The sequence below is a fragment of the Schistocerca nitens genome, chromosome 3 (assembly GCF_023898315.1).
Source record: "Schistocerca nitens isolate TAMUIC-IGC-003100 chromosome 3, iqSchNite1.1, whole genome shotgun sequence".
Classification (NCBI taxonomy): Eukaryota; Metazoa; Arthropoda; class Insecta; order Orthoptera; family Acrididae; genus Schistocerca; species Schistocerca nitens.
The window spans coordinates 270,558,860-270,577,400 of record NC_064616.1 but is presented as its reverse complement, the minus strand read 5'-3'; the positions used below and the strand labels follow the sequence as shown (position 1 = coordinate 270,577,400).

Sequence of the window (18,541 nt, the reverse complement as noted above, 5' to 3'; positions counted from 1 at the left end):
AGAGGTCGGTCATAGAAAATAGTACATTCATGTGAAAAAAAATCGGAGCACCAGAAAATAATTAATGTAGTGTAATGAAATTTATGGAATACATTTGTCAAGGTAATACGTGTAAGTGATTAACATCTCGAGATCACACGTTAATGGACACACATCAAAAAAAGTTTTGCATCACCCTGGTTCCCAGAGCTCTTGAAGATTGACGTTGACTGTGGGTATTGTATCACAGAAACAGTCCCTTTGACTTTTCAGAGATGTCACTAAATCCGCCCAAAGATGTAAACAACCTATTAGACGGAGGGGGTCCGACAGTCGATCACTTCCAGCCATTCCACCAGGAAGGAGGTACACGGCTCGTGTTTTCTGTAGTTCAACCATGCCTTGACAGTCAATACCGTCCGCATTGTCACTTTGTGCCGGGAAGGGCTCTCAACATGGGAAGTCTCCAGGCGTCTCAGAGTGAACCAAAGCGATGTTGTTCGGACATGGAGGAGATTCAGAGAAACAGGAACTGTCGATGACATGCCTCGCTCAGGCTGCCCAATGGCTACTACTGCAGTGGATGACCGCTACCTACGGATTATGGCTCGGAGGAACCCTGACAGCAACGCCACCATGTTGAATAATGCTTTTTGTGCAGCCACAGGACGTCGTGCTACGACTCAAACTGTGCCCAACAGGCTGCATGATGCGCAACTTCACTCCCGACGTCCATGGCGAGGTCCATCTTTGCAACCACGACACCGTGCAGCGCGGTACAGATGGGCCCAACAACATGCTGAATGGACCGCTCAGGGTTGGCATCACGTTCTCTTCACCAATGCGTGTCGCATATGCCTTCAACGAGACAATCGTCGGAGACGTGTTTGTGTCTAAGGCGTTCAGCCTGACTGGGTTGACTCCAATCTCCAGCGAGTGCAGCAAGGTGGAGGTTCCTTGCTGTTTTGGGATGGCATTATGTGGGGCCGACGTACGCCACTGGTGGTGATGGAAGCCGCCGTAACGGCTGTACGATACGTGAATGCCATCCTCCGACCCATAGTGCAACCACATCGGCAACATATTGGCTAGACATTCGTCTTCATGGACGACAATTCGCGCCCCCATCGTGCACATCTTGTGAATGATTTCCTTCAGGATAACGACATCGCTCGATTAGGTGATGATGATGATGTTTGGTGGGGCGCTCAACTGCGAGGTTATCAGCACCCATACAAATTCTCAGCCTTTGCTCAGTCCAAACTCGCCACTCTCATGAATGATGATGAAATGATGAGGACAACACAAACACCCAGTCATCTCGAGGCAGGTGAAAATCCCTGACCCCGCCGGGAATCGAACCGGGGGCCCCGTGCTCGGCAAGCGAGAACGCGACCACGAGCTGCGGACCGCTCGACTAGAGTGGCCAGCATGTTCTCCAGACATGAACCCTATAGAACATGCCAGGGATAGATTGAAAAGGGCTGTTTACGGAAGACGTGACCCACCAACCACTCTGAGGGATCTATGCCGAATCGCCGTTGAGGAGTGGGACAACCTGGACCAACAGTGCCTTGATGAACTTGTGGATAGTATGCCACGACGAATACAGGCATGCATCAATGTAAGAGGACGTGCTACTGGGTATTAGTGGTACCGATGTGTACAACAATCTGGACCACCTCCTCTGAAGGTCTCGCTGTGTGGTGGTACATTATGCAATGTGTGGTTTTCATGAGCAATAAAAAGGGCAGAAATGATGTTTATATTGATCTCTATTCCAATTTTCTGGACAGGTTCCGGAACTCTCGGAACCGAGGTGATGCAAAACTTTTTTCGATGTGTGTATGTGCGAAATAAGGTATTGCAAGTGCGAAGTGCTGGTACATTAGTAGCCAGTGTAACCACCAGAATGTTAAATTGAAGCATGCAAACATGCACAGATGTCAGATGTCAGCTTGTGGGATGGAGTTCCATACCTGTTGCATCTGGTCTGTCAATACAGGGACGGTTAATGCTGTTTGTGGATGACGCTGCAGTTGCCATCCAATGATGTCCCATATGTGCTCGATCAGAGACAGATCTGGTGATCAAGCAGGCCACGGCAACATGTCGACACTCTGTAGAGTGTGTTGGGTTACAGCAGCTGTATGTGGATGAGTCTTACCCAGTTGGAAAACGGGACTGGAATGCTGTTCATAAATGGCAGCACAACAGTTTGAATCACCAGATTGACCTACAAATTCACAGTCAGAGCGCGTGGGATAACCGCGAGAATAGTCCTGCTGTCATATGAAATCGCAATCCAGAACCTAAATCCAGGTTTACTGCTGTCTAGTACGCACAAAGTTAGGTGGAGGCCCTCAATTGACCTCCTTCTAACCAACAACCACCGAGCGAGGTGGCGCAGTGGTTAGCACACTGGACTCGCATTCGGGAGGACGACGGTTCAATCCCGTCTCCGGCCATCCTGATTTAGGTTTTCCGTGATTTCCCTAAATTGCTTCAGGCAAATGCCGGGATGGTTCCTTTGAAAGGGCACGGCCGATTTCCTTCCCCATCCTTCCCTCACCCGAGCTTGCGCTCCGTATCTAATGACCTCGTTGTCGACGGGACGTTAAACACTAATCTCCCCCTCCTCCTCCTCCTCCTCTCACCAACAGCCATCACTTGCACCGAGACAGGGCAGCTGTCACCAGAAAACACAATAGACATTCACCCTGCCCTCGAATGGGCTCCCGCCTGACACCACTGAAGTCGCAAATGGCTGTGGTTTGAGTGTCAGTGGAATGCACGCTTGAGGGCACCTGGGTCGGAGTTGTCCTTAAAGTAACCGATTTGTAACAGTTCGCAGTCACACTGTGGTGCCAACTGCTGCTCAAATTGCAGATGCAGATGCACTGCCATGCGCCAGAACCATTCGCCAAACATGATGGTCTTCTCTCTCGGTAATGCAACGTGACTGTCCGAAGCCTGGTCTTCTTGCGACCGTACAATCTCCTGACCACTACTGCCACGTCAAAGTCTCTAGATTCTTGCCGAGTCTTTCTCCAGTATCACAGAAGGAAAAACCAGCTCCTAATAGCCCTATTACATGACTGATGATGTCCTATATGTCCTCGATTAGTGACAGATCTGGTGATCAAGCAGGCCACGGCAGCATGTCGACACTATGTGGAGCATGTGGGGCTACAACAGCGGTATGTGGGCGAGCGTTATCCTTTTGGAAAATACCCCCTGCAACATTGTTCATGAATGGCAGCACAACAGGTCGAGTAACCAGACTGACTTACAAATTAGCAAGCAGGATGCATGGGATAACCACGAGGGTGTCCTGCTGTCATACGTAATCACACCCCAGACCATAACTTCAGGTCTAGGTCCAGTGTGTCTAGGCGGCACACAGGTTCGTTGCAGGCGGTCACCTGACCTCCTCCTAAATGGCACCAAAGCAGGGCTAGCTTTCATCAGAAAACACAATAGACCTCCACCCTGCCCTCCAGTGACCACTGGTGTCACAAACGGCGGTGGTTTTGGGTCAGTGAAATGCACGTACAGGGCGTCTGGCTCGGAGCTGTCCTTGAAGTAACTGACCTGCAACAGTTCGTTGTGTCACTGTGGTGCCAACTGCTGCCCAAATCGCTGCTCCAGATGCAGTACGATACACCAGAGCCATACGCCCAACATGACATTTTTCCCTCACGGTAGTGCTACGTGGCCGTCTTGACCCCGGTCTTCTTGTAATCGTACGTTCTCGTGACCACCGCCGCCAGCTATAATTTACAGTGGCTACATTCCTGCCAATTCTTTCTGCAATACCACAAAAGGAACATCTAGCTCCTCATAGCCTATTACATTACCTCATTCATACTCAGTGACGTGCTGATAATGGCGACTTTGTCGTCTTAAAGACATTCTTCACTAACATCAACTCACCAGTCCAGTCTCAAAAATAACTAACGCCCAGGACAGCTACAGCGTGTATTTAAAGCAAACGTGATTTGCGTACTCATAGTGGCGTCACCAACGCCACTCTTATGCGACTGGCACGAAGTTTGAATAGACATCATCTTTCGGATGTAGAAAAAAGCTTACCAACAGTCGTTTATGTAGCACAACCCCTTGTTGGTGCTGTGATTTTTTTTCCGTCAGTGTGCTTGCGGCCAGTAAGATGCCAATATTGTAATTTAGTGGATCATGAATGACCATGTACGCAGGCAGGGCCAGCTAGGCGTGACACATGGCGACGTTATGGGCACGAAGTGTACATCATTGCTCCGAGTCTTGACAGGCTACGACCCATTATAAGGATTACTGTCAGTTCTTTTATACCTCTAAACGAGTATTTGTAGTAGATGACCTTCCTTTATGGTGTACTTTAAGTATATTGTATTGCTAGATAGAGGTTACACAAATGCCTGCAGGCCAGTGTGACCGAGCGGTTCTAGGCGCTTCAATCTGGAACCGCGCGACCGCTACGGCATGCCTCGGGCATGGATGTGTGTGATGTCCTTAGGTTTAAGTAGTTCTAAGTTGTAGGGGACTGATGACCTCAGATGTTAAGGCCCATAGCGCTCAGAGCCATTTGAACCATTTTGAACAAATGTCTGAAAAACGAGCAATGACGATACAAGAAGCAGTCAAAATTTGGACGAAACAGATGGCCAAACTAGAGGGGAAGAATACGGCGTTACAAAGGCAGGTAGACGTATTAACAGGGGATATTGAGAGTAGACAAGTCGTAACGGTGGAAACAAAAGCTGCAATATACTGTTGCTTCTGTAGATCATGTTACAGCTAGCCCACTAGTTCCTTTGTCAAGTAAACCAGCAACGAGGATGTGTCAGCGTTTACTGAGAATCTGGAAGTTACTGCGTGTCTTGGTAATTCACAATACGGCGCACGTATGTACATGGCTGAGTTACGATTAGTGGGAGACACGAACATACACATTACATATCATTAGAATTTGATAAAGGTAGGTACATTTGGACAATTTAAGACGGGACTCTATCAACGTTACTGCAAGCAGAACAGTGCTGGATTCTTCAGAGAATAACTTACTGAGATGTCACAGAAATTAAATGAGTTGTTGGCAGCAATCTTAGATAGGATAAGGAAAATCAATGCGCAAACCTATGAGTTGCCGCAGAAGGAGTAAGTGGATGAATTTTTTCTGCTGGAGATGGAGCACAGGGCGTCTGATTTATTTTTGAGAGGGCTCACACCCGATAAGCCAAGGCGAGTGTGGATGGAAAATCCGAAGGATTTGGCTGCTACCATTAAGGCTGACACACAACTGGAGGGGGTGGATATAGAAACGCGAGTACAGGATAAGCAGAATATATTTTCCTCAGAAGCAAAATGCCGTAGCTGTAGACGCACAGGGTACATTCTGAAACAATGACACCAGCTGCGGTGTTATGAGTGTGAGATGGTGGGGTGTGGGTATGGGATTGTCGAAGCAGAAAGCAAATCGAGCGGCATCATAATAATGTTTCGTTAAATGCCAATGGGAAATCCTCAGCCGCTGGATGGCGTTCCCTGTGGAACAGAATGTTGCGAAGGCGGTTGAGGCGGGGTGCCGCTTTTGGGCATGATAAACGGAACGGAAAGCAAGTTTTTAGTGGGCACAGGGACTCGTATGTCAGTAACGTAACTAGTCTGGACCCACTGGGTAGGAAGGGACTGTTCCCTCAATATAGGTTATGTGGGGTAGGGGACTATAATATGGCATCATTGGAGTCAGTATTGCTCAATTTCTGTATTGGAGCAAGCAGTTTTCAGAAATGTATGGAAGTATTGCCACTTACCACTGAGGTTAACTGCACAATCCTAGGACTGCATTTTCTGAGTAAGTATCATGCAGAAACCGATCTTTTGCAGCATTGTATGAAACGTATTGGGACGTCGTTCCAGCTGGGAGCAACGGCTGCAACTGGTGCAGTGTCGCAAGGAACGCCGATCATGAAGATGGAACTGAATGAACTGAGGGCACATTACGCTCAATTCGCGTCATAAAGTACCGAGATTTACAGAAAAATTTCTTTGGATGATTGTGGGTACTGACCTACCGAACGATGTGTTGTATATTATACAGGCGTTGGAAGCCGGCCGTTGTGGCCGAGCGGTTCTAGGCGCTTCAGTCTGGAACCGCGCTACCGCTACGGTCGCAGGTTCGAATCCTGCCTCGGGCACGGATGTGTGTGATGTCCTTAGATTAGTTAGGTTTGAGTAGTTCTAAGTTCTATGGGACTGATGACCTCAGATGTTAAGTCCCATAAGCTCAGAGCCATTTGAACAATGACGAAATGCATACTTTACATTTTTATGTGAGTAGAAGCGTGCAAGCGTGCAGGAAATAATAGATGGAGATAACAGGCTTCTGGTGAGTGTGGATAATTTTGGCTCTGACGAAGTAGATCTGACAAAAGATCTATTGACTGCCAATTTAGACGTCCTAGACGAGATCAAGTAGAGACCTTTTCCACGAGCAAACCATCAATGCATCTCTATTACGCGAGCAAGTAGAGCACGTAAAAGGAAGGGATTTGTCAACTATGGAGGCTTTGTTAATATGTTATATGGATTTGTTAAGACCTAGTGGACCATTACCAGCGACATCCGCGATGCAGCACAAAATGCGGACGGGCAATAACCCACAGTCTACTAAAAGCCGTACAGAATACCCAGGCACCTACAACTTATAATGTAAGTATTTATCAATCAGCAGTCAGATGGTGGCATTGCTGAGGAGAGTGATAGTCTGTGGGGAGCAGCTGTTGTCATTGCTCCAAAGAACTCATCAGTGGGAATGAATAAATACAGGTTTTGTTGAGATTACTGATGTGCAAACGCAAGAACAATCATACTGCATATCCCATTGCGGTTTATTTGTCGCCTGTTGCAAATGAAGCGTAACAAGTCAGGTGTTCAAGCGAACCACACTTTTGACACAATATCGGAATTAGTACAGTAAAGTTGTTGTTTTTAAACGACCCATTCTGCTAGCTCATTTTTATTAATGAAAGTAGTCTAAAAGCCTTGGAGCACCCAGTACGCACACTCCTGCGTCAGCTGACAACGGAAGGCCGCTGACAGCGGATAAAAGCTCTCCCTGTCAGATCAAGGCTGTCTGTTGTACTCTTGTCGCCGCCAGCGACGTCTGCACCGGATTTAAGTCGGTAGACAGCCAGGGCCGGAATAGCTCGCCTGTATGTATGTGCCGTGATAAGAATAAAGACACTGGTAATTAATTGGATTGTGGGTATTAGTAGCGATCACCTGCTCGTCCTTCATGACTCCAAATTCCACTACCGCACACACTGAAAGAAACCTAGGTAAAAGTGCACTTAGTGTTGCGTGCTCCTGGTGATGGTTGGCGTGAAGAATAATGATGAACACGATGAATCACGAGTTGATATAGGTTGCCAACCACATTCCTGGTGCGTAATTTCCTGATTCGTAAATGATATTAGATGGTATTTTGCTTTAATCCTAGCAATTTTTATTGGGCTGTTAACTCCCAAGCCCACCTCTGTAGCTCGGTGGGCAGTGTATCTGGTTAATATGTACCGACAGGACCTGAGTTCAAAAATGGTTCAAATGGCTCTGAGCACTATGCGAGTTAACTTCTGAGGTCATCAGTCCCCTAGAACTTAGAACTAATTAAACCTAACTAACCTAAGGACATCACACACATCCATGCCCGAGGCAGGATTCGTAGTGGTCACTCGGCTCCAGACTGCAGCGCCTAGAACCGCACGGCCACTCCGGCCGGCGATCTTCGATTCCCGATCCCACCAAAGATTTTTCCTTGATGAGAGGATTGGAATGGAGCGCACTCAGTCTCGTGATGCAAAATAAGGAACTGTTTGAGTGAAAAGTAGCGGCTACAAGATCAAGAAAGTCAACAACGGTCGGGAGAGCGGTGTGCTGAGTCCCCTGCCCCCCCCCCCCCCCCCTCGCCCCCGGACAACATCCAAATGACGCCCCAAGCAGACGATGAAGTTGCGCTCCCACAGTTCTGATTGGCTCGTCTGGGCCAGAAAGGGGAGCTTTGCTCTTTACCCATTACATCATAACGTAACGGTGACCTCCGAAATCGTGACATATTCGAAAAAATAGCAGTGCGAAAAAGACTATAAATTTCGTGGCTCTTCGTTTCACGCGCAGGATTTTAAGATACGCTATTAGGTCCGCGAGAGTGCAAAATTCTTGCTGAGTTAAATTGAGGTTTTTTCTCGCAAATGTCAAAGCTGCTAAGTTTTCTGTGCCCTTGTTGTCTAGACATGAGCAAGCATGTCTGTAATTAATACTACGACAATGATTACATGGTTACTAACGCAACCCTGACTGCTCTGGGTGGTGGCGGGGGAGGGGGGTCTTGGAACCTTCAAGATAAGAGTCGCAAGTAAAGATGCGGAGTAGCAAAAAGCATCACTTTTAAAAAAAACTTTGTCCTATTCAGATCCACTAGTAGAAAAGTATTTTAATCCATCTAATTTTTATCATACTTTTTTTGACCAACAAGATTAAGAAAATGTAATTGTTTCTAAAAATTATTGACTTGTTCTTCACACTGGCACTAAGGAAATTATACGAATAAAGTTGTATAATGTACTGATTTTATATTTAACAAAATTGTTATGAAGAAGAAACCAACAAAAGTAAATTATTCAGTTGGATCATGGTACAGGAAAAACTAATTTATACTTGCATACAGAGAATGATCTGTGACACACAATTCTTATGGGTAAAATCATATGATAAGCTTTGAAGCAAATTCTTTTTTTAATTTTCTTCTCAAGAGAGACAATTGAACATGACATTCTGTGCAGAAGACTCTTTCTCTTAAACTTTCACACCCAGAAATTGTGCAGCGATGAGTCTTGTCATAACTAACAATCTCTGGCATGTGTGCTGCTCCTGTATTCCTTTTTTGTTGAGTTTGATGCGGCACAAGGAGCTTCCTTTTTGTTGGAGGGCTCGATATGGTAATTACATGTTTTTTATTATACTCTCTTGTGTTGTCATGTGCTCCTTTTTTAGCGTGGAGCAGCCACTCTGAGACCTGAATCGTGAACTGTTTCTTTGTTTGTTTTCAGAGCAGTGCAGCTCCGCCTGTACTGAATCCATCCAGCAGCACAGGCAAAACGAAAAAAAAAAAAAAATGTAATATTAAGCGGACTCTCCGATTGCTACGAGGGTCGCTCCAAAAGAAATGCACACTATTTTTTTAAAAAAATCCATCTTTTATTCTACATGTTTGAAAGTTTTACAGTGTGTAGATATATCCTTTAGGAACAATATTTTCATTTCTCCACATAATTTCCATCCCTCTCAACTGCCTTACGCCATCTTGGAACCAGCGCCTGTATACCCGCACTGTAAAATTCTGGACCAACCTGTTGGAGCCACTGTTTGGCAGCGTGCACAAGGGAGTCATCATCTTCAAATCTTGTTCCACGAAGAGAATCTTTCAGTTTCCCAAAGAGATGATAGTCACATGGAGCCAGGTCAGGACTGTAAGGCGGGTGTAGCAGTGTTGTCCATCCGAGTTTTGTGATCGCTTCCATGGTTTTTTGACTGACATGTGGCCGTGCATTGTCGTGCAACAGCAAAACATCCTGCTTTTGGTGATGTGGTCGAACACGACTCAGTCGAGCTTGAAGTTTCTCCAGTGTCGTCACATATGCGTCAGAATTTATGGTGGTTCCACTTGGAATGATGCCACAAGCAAGAGTCCTTCGTAATCGAAAAACTCTGTAGCCATAACTTTTCCAGCAGAAGGTGTGGCTTTGAATTTTTTTTTTTATTTTATTGGGTGAATTTGCATGATGCCACTCCATTGACTGCCTCTTCGTCTCTGGTGAAAAATGATGGAGCCATGTTTCACCACCTGTCACAATTCTTCCAAGAAATCCAACTCCACCATTCTCGTACAGTTCCAAAAGTACGCTGATTACCGTTTTTCTTGTTTCTTTGTGAGCATCTGTCAACATCCTGGGAACCCACCTGGCACAAAACTTTTTTGAGGCCAACAATTTCAGTATTCTGCAAAGACTTCCTTCCGCTATCCCAACGTAGCGTGACAATTCGTTGACTGTGATGCGTCTGTCAGCAGTCACCAATTCGGTAACTCTCTGCACATTGTCTGGAGTGTGTGCTGTACGAGGCCTACCGCTGCGAGGACAATCCTCAATATTGCGGTGCCCGCTTTCATCACGTAACCCGCTTGCCCACCGACTAATTGTACTGCGGTCGACAGCAGCATCTCCATATAGCTTTTTCAACCTCTTGTGGATGTTCCCCACTGTCTCGTTTTCACAGCAAAGGAATTCTATGACAGCACGTTGTTTCTGACGAACGTCAAGTGTAACAGCCATCTTGAAGACATGCTGTGATGGCGCCACTCACGGGAGCAGGTTGAACTAAGTCTGAAAACAAGCAGGAAGGATGTATCTACACACTGTAAAACTTTCACAAATGCAGAATGAAAACTATTTTTACAAAAATAGTGTGCGTTTCTTTTGGAGTGACCCTCGTAGTTTTTGCAGTTTGCCTGCATGCTGTAATGACGCGCTCAAATAAATCGACTGCTCCCATATTTTTGTTGTAACTTTCATCGATTTGTGGTGCCTTGATGATGATTTACTTTCTCTCTTTCTTTGACCACTGCCTGCCTTGTCCCATAGGAATTTTGCATTCTGCAGACGAAGTAAGGAATACTTGTTTGCTGTCATACCATTTGACAACAGAAATTAGTCAGTCTCCCCGTATGAACTGGTCAATTGCACCAAGGCCTGCCTTTCTCATTTCATTGTGAGGCTGTAGCTTTCACCGCCTTGAAGTTCAGCTTAGTTGTATGGTTCCAGCTGCCTTACAACCTAGCTCTGAGTGGAGTGTCTAACAGCTCAGTGGATGCAAGTATCTCTCCATATAAATAATAGAACCTGCAGGTAATGTATTTGCCAATTTCATCACAACTTTGCCTCCAATAATTAAAAATCAAAACATTCTAGTGCTGCATCAATATTTCCACCGCACATAAAGAAATCCAAAAGAAGTCCATTTCGTGACATACAAATGGAATTTTTCAAATTACATGGATTTCGTTTGTCACGGATATACTGTCTCATTGTAGTTTGTTCCCAGGATGGAACAATCTTCTCACCTATGGATACTTTCAATTCCCTTGGATTCTAAAAGCAGCCAGATTTTACAGTTTCCGTATGGGGCGTCTCCAGGGCCAGCTTAAGGCCCAAGCGACACAAGCTGTCGCTTGGGGACCCAAAATGGGAGGGATGCCAGTGTCAACCAAGAGCAAGACTTGTATACAGCACACATCACAACGAGGTAAAGGGCGTAGGGGCTGGCGGGGGTGGGGGGAAGGGAGGCGCCAAACTACAATGTCACTTGTGTGAAAAAGTGTTCTCGAACTGGTCCTGGCCGTATCTTCTACAACTTTTCAGCTAAACATAGATCTATTAGGCGAGCAGTGACTTTTTGTACACATATCATGGGCTCTGATACCCAAAACAAGTACTTTTGCACTCTAGAATAGTACAAGATATGACATCTTAATAGATATTCCGAAAAGTATCTTTATTTCTTCAGATTTTGTGTTCAGCTGTTGTGTTCAGTGATTTTTCCAGTATGTATGAATGTAAGGTGGTTTGTGTATATGGAGATCAATTCAAAAATCCTTGCTGTGATGTATTTTATGAAGTACTGGTATGGTTGATAGACTTTGCATTCCCAGACTGCTTCTTGAAAAATGAGCAAATGGCAGGGGCTCAGACACATCTGTGTGACGCTAAGGAGAACAACTTCGTCGTTGGGCAGAAGTGATATTGAATCTGTCACGTTCGAGTCGTCATCAGACGGCAATACCACATATGCTGTGTCTGTACGTGCAACAAAGGTCTCATCATCCTCATCAAAGCTTCACATTTCATCATGTTCTGTTTGGTTCCCATCAAAGTTGTATGGCGTTTCCAGCTTATGAAGCATCTCATCTTCTGACACGAAGAAAAAAGTTATTTTATTTTACATTCAATCAAATCATTATTCCATTATTATTAATATTATTATCATTATTTATTGTTGTTCTTATAGTTATTCACTTATTATCACCGAGTAACACCAGGATCTGCCAAAACTGATAGCAAATTATTGCTGAAAACGTGCAAATGAACAAATCCGTTGTCTCATATACGACACACATGTGAAACTAGTGCTACAAAATAGTGGAAAGTTCATGGTGGGGCAAATAAAAGTGACCTGGAGAACAGAGTTGCTGGGTACACAGAAAAAGAAAAACAGAGGAAAGGAAATACATCACTAACCTGACTATAGCAAATGGTGAAAGTGAACACCACTCGTCTCTTGGCGCTTTTGGGCCCTGGTTGGAATCTGGATTGCTTGAAATGCTGCAGTCTCACTCGAAATGTTCTGCTGCAGTTATTGAAGGCTGTGAGGGTTGTTGCGGTGTACCTTAGACTTGAAGTCTCCCCACACAAAGTAATGGCACACTGACAGATCAGGTGACCTAGGGCCGTGAACAGAGTGACCTCTGCCAACAACTCTGCCAGGCATGAAATTTGTGTAAGCGTGCTCCAAGATTCCGCCCGCTGTATGGGCAGTTGCCCCATCCTGATGGAAGTAACTGTAGGTCTTTTTCTCCTCCATTAATGCTGCCACAAATGGTTTCAAAATGTTGGCAATCTAGCGCGCCGAAGTCAACGTCTGATGAAGGAAGATGGGACCGATAATGCGGCTTGCAGACACTGCACACCAAATACCAAACTTCTGATCATGCAATGGCGTTTCGTGGAAGTTAAGCTGATTCTCTGTTGGCCAGAATCTGTGATTCATAATCATTCAGGTGAAACCAAGCTTCATCAGACATAAGGAACAGATGCAAGTCCAAGTCATTCATTGCTGCCTCAGTGAAACGCCATTCACAAAACTGGATGCGCTGAGAGCGTCTGCTGGATTTAATGCATGAACAACAGACACTCGGTAGGAGTACGTGTGCAGGTATTCGCCCGCATCATCGATGTGATATGCCGGTTTCTTGCGACATGTGTTGGGTTGAGTTGGTAGAACTCTGAAGCATTTTCTGGTGAACTGCCGCCATGTTTCAGAATGTTTTTGGACTTGTTCAAAACAAATCAACACCCGCTGTTCCACTGTGAGTACCATCGTCCCCTTAGCACTATTGCACTCAAACTGACACAGCCAGCCTTACGCTTTGAACCGGTATGGATTACGTGGCGGGTGTACACGTGATGTGCGCTTCACGGGTGTGTTTATATGCGTACATTCACATCCAATCGTATCCACTCGACCAGGCCACTTTTATTTGCCCTACCCTGTACTATTTCAGTGCTTCGAAGGACATTCTGTTAACATTGAAATAGGATCGACTCAAGGTAGACAAGGACGCGCATAAACAAATAAAAACAGCCCCTTGCACAGTGTTGTGTCGACACCTTTTTGAGTTTTTGCTGTTCCTCGACTGCAGTCGTTAGGGAAACAACGACTGACTGCAATAACCGACGCCGCAGGGCGCTGAAACGTTCTACGGTAGGTAGTGACACCTAGCGGAAGGTGAGGAAACTGTTGGCGTTACGTAGGTTCTGCATGCAGACCGAGACTCACGACGCAGATGTAGTTATGTTTACAGCACGCGGGAAGCGAAGTGTTTTGATTCAGTGTGAACCTAACATCCACAGATCTGGGTAACTCGGTCAGTAATAAAAGTGAATAGTCAGCTATAACAGTTAAGGTGCAGTGATTGTGTGGCATGATTGACAGGGAGAGCTCTTCTGAGTTTGTTCGGCCACCTGGTGCATTATTTCAATAGAAAGAACTTTGGCGACATGCTCGTCGATGAAGATAAGATGAAATGCTTACGACGATACGACACACACTCTCCGAACAAAGAAAATCTCCGACCTGGCTGGGAATCGAACCTGGGACGCCACGATCTAGAAGCAGTGCCGCTAACAACTTTTTCATTCTCTTTTTTCGTCGTTTATTCGTCAGTAGTTCTCTGCGTGTGTGTTCCATGACATGTTTCAAAGTTCATTGATGAGAACTTCTTTTTTTTATTATTGGAGGACCTCTCAGGTCCCAACCCAACCACAACCTTCGTAATCGTGACATATACGCCAAAAACAGACAAATATAAGTGACAACCCGGATTATAATAGTGAGCGACTCTCATTGGCTAGCACATACTATCACCTGACATTACTAACAACGATAACGATAACGTATTGCCAACGGCAGCATGCAACGAAAGAGCCGTGGATACCGTATGTGCACTACAGCCTTATATCCCTTATAATACAGATATAAATCTAACTACAACGTTTCAAACTGACTGCAACGTTTCTGGCTAACTAGATGCTAAAATGATAACACACTTGTTAATATTGTGAATTTCCCATAAATTATAGTGCTACATATTAATTACTTATATAGCAGGTCCCTCAGCTTTAACCCTGGCAATACAAACACATTTTCCAGAACGCGCGTCGCCCAATCTAAAAATATAAAAGTATTTATTCGCTGTTGACTTATATCAACAAAATACTTTTTAAAGGCATACTGATGTGTAAGTAGGTTCGATAACCTGAAAGTATCCTCTAGCACACGCTTGACAATATCAATACATTTTCAGTAAAGTTTACTACCAGTGGGGGGGGGGGGGGGGGGGGGGGTACTGACTGGTCTGCTATTACCAAGGAAAGTAGATCTGATGATGATTTCTGTAGTAGATCGAAACCGGTCATCCATAAATAAAAAGTAACAAGCTATAGCGACCACGACTGTGTGTATTAAATAAATTAAATGTTTAGTTTATCTTCAACTTAAAAATTGAAAAAATGGAATCTGGCAGAAGAATTCATTAAAAGCAATAAATATGCTTTTCAAAATTTTCAAGAAATACGTAATTCTATGTTACTCCAACAGAATAATTCACTTATTCCAAATGAACATATATCTCTTTCTCAATATCCGCAATAATCTACAGAAAATAAATATTTACCTGTGGATCAGAACTTACCCCTCGGTTGCTAGCAGACTGTTCTTCAAATTCACGAGCGACTCAGCTACGAATATCTCGGTGGCCCTTTCGGTTTATCCCGCTGATAATAGAAGAGGTGTGGCCTTTCTCAACACAGCAACAGTTGTGGCCACGATGTGCGAGGTCTTTGCACTTACCCGCGGCTTTTTAAACCAAAGATCAGCCACTGGGGTCCGAACAGCGTGATACGTTAAAAGCAAATGCCGGTACCTAATGCACCCCCAGTGGGTATCGGCAGCTACATCTTTGCCGCAGTAATGGCTTCTCACCATCCGCCACGCACCGCATGCGTGATCGATGCAAAAATTCGAACCGCTTCGTTAGCCAACCCGCAAGCCCTGAAACACTGTTGCGCGTGTCTGTAATCTGCTCACAAAGACAAAGTCAATACTTTCCCCGCTGCACACAGTGCAAAGAGCTGCTCTCGTGAAGTTAAATCTGGAGCTTCGTGGAAGGAAGTCGAGTGGCTTCTCCAGCTCATTAAGCATCTCTTATTCTGACACTACGGAATAATGTTTGTTTACTTTACTTTCAGCCAACTTTCCTTATCACCGTTATTAACGTTTTTTTAGTTGTTATTATTATAGTTACTTCACTTATTATCGTACAATAACACCGGAATTTGCCAAAACTGACAGCAAATTACTGCTGAATATGCACAAATGAACAAACGTTTTTACGAAATACAAATCCACTGTGTCGTATATGACATACACGTGAAATTTATGCTACAAAATAGAGAAAGGTACTATCTCAGTGCTTCTTAAATGTAGTAAACAGTGTCTTGCAAAAACAAGAAATTTTTGCAATATTTGGTAATAAATTTCTACACTAACATTGAAATGGAAATTCACTTGCAAAATAAAACTTATACTGTACCTTGAGAAACATTTCACTGCCGTCAAAGACGTAGTATAAACTGAAAATGATTTGAATTTGATAGAATGTGTAGTGTAGTTGCCTGTTTAGCTACTACTTGAAACTACCTACTTGATAATCCCTTTCCTAGAAAATCTTTATCTTCGGTTTTTGTGCATTAACATTTTCATTCCTCTACGTCGACGTTATTTTTTTTACAGTGGGCCGTGGTAACTCACTGTGCTATCTTAAATTTAGTTCAAAAATGGTTCAAATGGCTCTGAGCACTATAGGACTTAACTGCTGAGGTCATCAGTCCCCTACTACTTAAACCTAACTAACCTAAGGACATCACACACATCCATGCCCGAGGCAGGATTCGAACCTGCGACCGTAGCAGTCGCACGGTTCCGGACTGCGCGCCTAGAACCGCGAGACCACCGCGGCCGGCGAACCGGCTTCAAACGATCCCTAGACACGTAGCATTATCTTATGCACTCAGACGCTGTCTATCAATTTGCGACAGTCAAGTTCTATAACCGATCATTAGTAAGCAACAGTTACGCCTATCAGAGAACAAGAGCAATACGGCACATGGCAGTAAAAAAATACAGTACACGTTATCTTCCTGAAACAAACATCATCTGTCTATTTAACATTTCTCCCTTTCTCAGGTCCAGATGTAATTATATTCTTATGTGACATAGTATCTTACATGCATTTTAGATAAAATCGAGTAGTTACTGACAGGTCAAAATTTTATACCCATTTTATATGAATGGGGGGATCTCAAATTAGGAGCATGGAGAATATGGGCAGGGACTACGGAGAGAGTCGGCCGAAAGGCGTTCCATTATAGTCCGCACAGTTACGATCAACACTGTGTCTGGGTGGCGCAGTCGTTAACGCAATTGTGTAGTAAGCAGGAAATCCTGAGGTCGAATCCCGATCCAGCACACACTGTCACTCGTCGCTGCTCATTCTACATAAAGTCCCGATCCTGTTAACCTCAATAGTTCCTCTGCCCCCTCCACTTTCTGTTTACATTATACACATTTCGTCATCGAGTTTTGAATGCTATAGTTAACTGATGTATGGTGCGGTTTCTTTTTTTAGAAAAACACAGCCAGTTTTCTCTTAACTTACAGATGGACTACCCCATTTGTTTATTACAAAGGCCAACTAAAATAACATTTATTTCCATTTCTCCATCAGAATTCCACCCATATGTTTATTACATTCTACTCTATAAATGGTTTTAAATAAAGAGTGCAATCAGTCCTCAGTCTGTGTTTTGCGTGGACCTTTTAATGTAACTGTAATGTCACTACGTGCAGAGTGAGAACAAAATAACTTTCATCATAAACACTTGGTCTTTTCTACCTGAAAGTTGGTGACCCATCACACAATCCTCTTAACTGTCTCCTTCCATTTTTTCCGGTCTTCTGCATCTCAAAGTAGCAGGCCCCAATGTTTCATGTGTCTTCTCCTTTATCTGCTCCATCCATCGTCTCGGTGGTCTTCCCTGCAATCTCTTCCGTTCGATTTTGCTTTGGACTATCATCTTTTCCAAGTTATCCTCCTCTCTCGAACTATGTGGCCAAAGAACTGCAGGATTCGATGGAAACCAATACCACACAACCCCTTCTCCACCCTGAGTTCTTGAAGCATAGAGTTATTTGGTCTATTTGTCCATCCATGACATTCTCAGCAACCTCCTATATAAAATTTCCTGACAGATTAAATATGTGTGCCGGACCGAGACTCGAACTCGGGACCTTTGCCTTTCGCAGGCAAGTGCTCTACCAACTGAGCTACCCAAGCACGACTCACAACCCGTCCTCACAGCTTCCATTCTGCCAGTACCTCGTCTCCTGCCTTCCAAACTTCACAGAAGCTCTTCTGCGAACCTTGCAGAACTAACAATGCTGGAAGAAAGGATATTGCGGAGACATGGCTTAGCTACAGCCTAGGGTATGTTTCCAAAATGAGATTTTCACTCTGCAGTGGAGTGTGCGCTGATATGAAACATCCTCTAGGCTGTGGCTAAGCCATGTCTCCGCAATATCCTTTCTTCCAGGAGTGCTAGTTCTGCAAGGTTCGCAGAAGAGCTTCTGTGAAGTTTGGAAGGTAGGAGACGAGGTACTGGCAGAACTGAAGCTGTGAAGACGGGTCGTGAGTCGTGCTTGGGTAGCTCAGTTGGTTTTTTGCCGGCACGGTAACTCAGCGTGTTTGGTCAGAGGGTTAGCTCCCCTCTCTAATAAAAAAAAACTGAGTTCGTGGATCAACAACGAACTGAAACGGGTGTCTTGCGACGTCCGCCATCAGCAGATGCAACGAACGAAAACGAACAAAATGAGATTTTAAAAAAAAAGTTGGTAGAGCACTTGCCCGCGAAAGGCAAAGGTCCCGAGTTCGAGTCTCTGTCCGGCACACAGTTTTAATCTGTCAGGAAGTTTCATACCAGCGCACACTCCGCTGCAGAGTGAAAAACTCATTCTGGAAACCTCCTATATGTCCACATCTCAAAAGCATCAATTCTTTTGCTGTTCAGTTATTGTCCATGTTACAGCGCCATAAAGGAAAGCTAGAAATACCAGA

At 44.6% G+C, this 18,541-nt stretch overlaps 1 protein-coding gene across 1 annotated transcript in view; it reads right to left on the bottom strand.

Moving 5' to 3' along the window:
* The window catches only part of LOC126249174 (probable glutamate receptor), a 244,640-nt gene extending 229,503 nt beyond the window's left edge, over window positions 1–15,137 (bottom strand). The window contains exon 1 of the mRNA XM_049950830.1: window positions 15,062–15,137. The gene's annotated coding sequence lies outside the window, so the exon portion shown is untranslated. The remainder of the gene's footprint in view (window positions 1–15,061) is intronic.
* Between the last annotated feature and the right edge of the window lie 3,404 nt (window positions 15,138–18,541).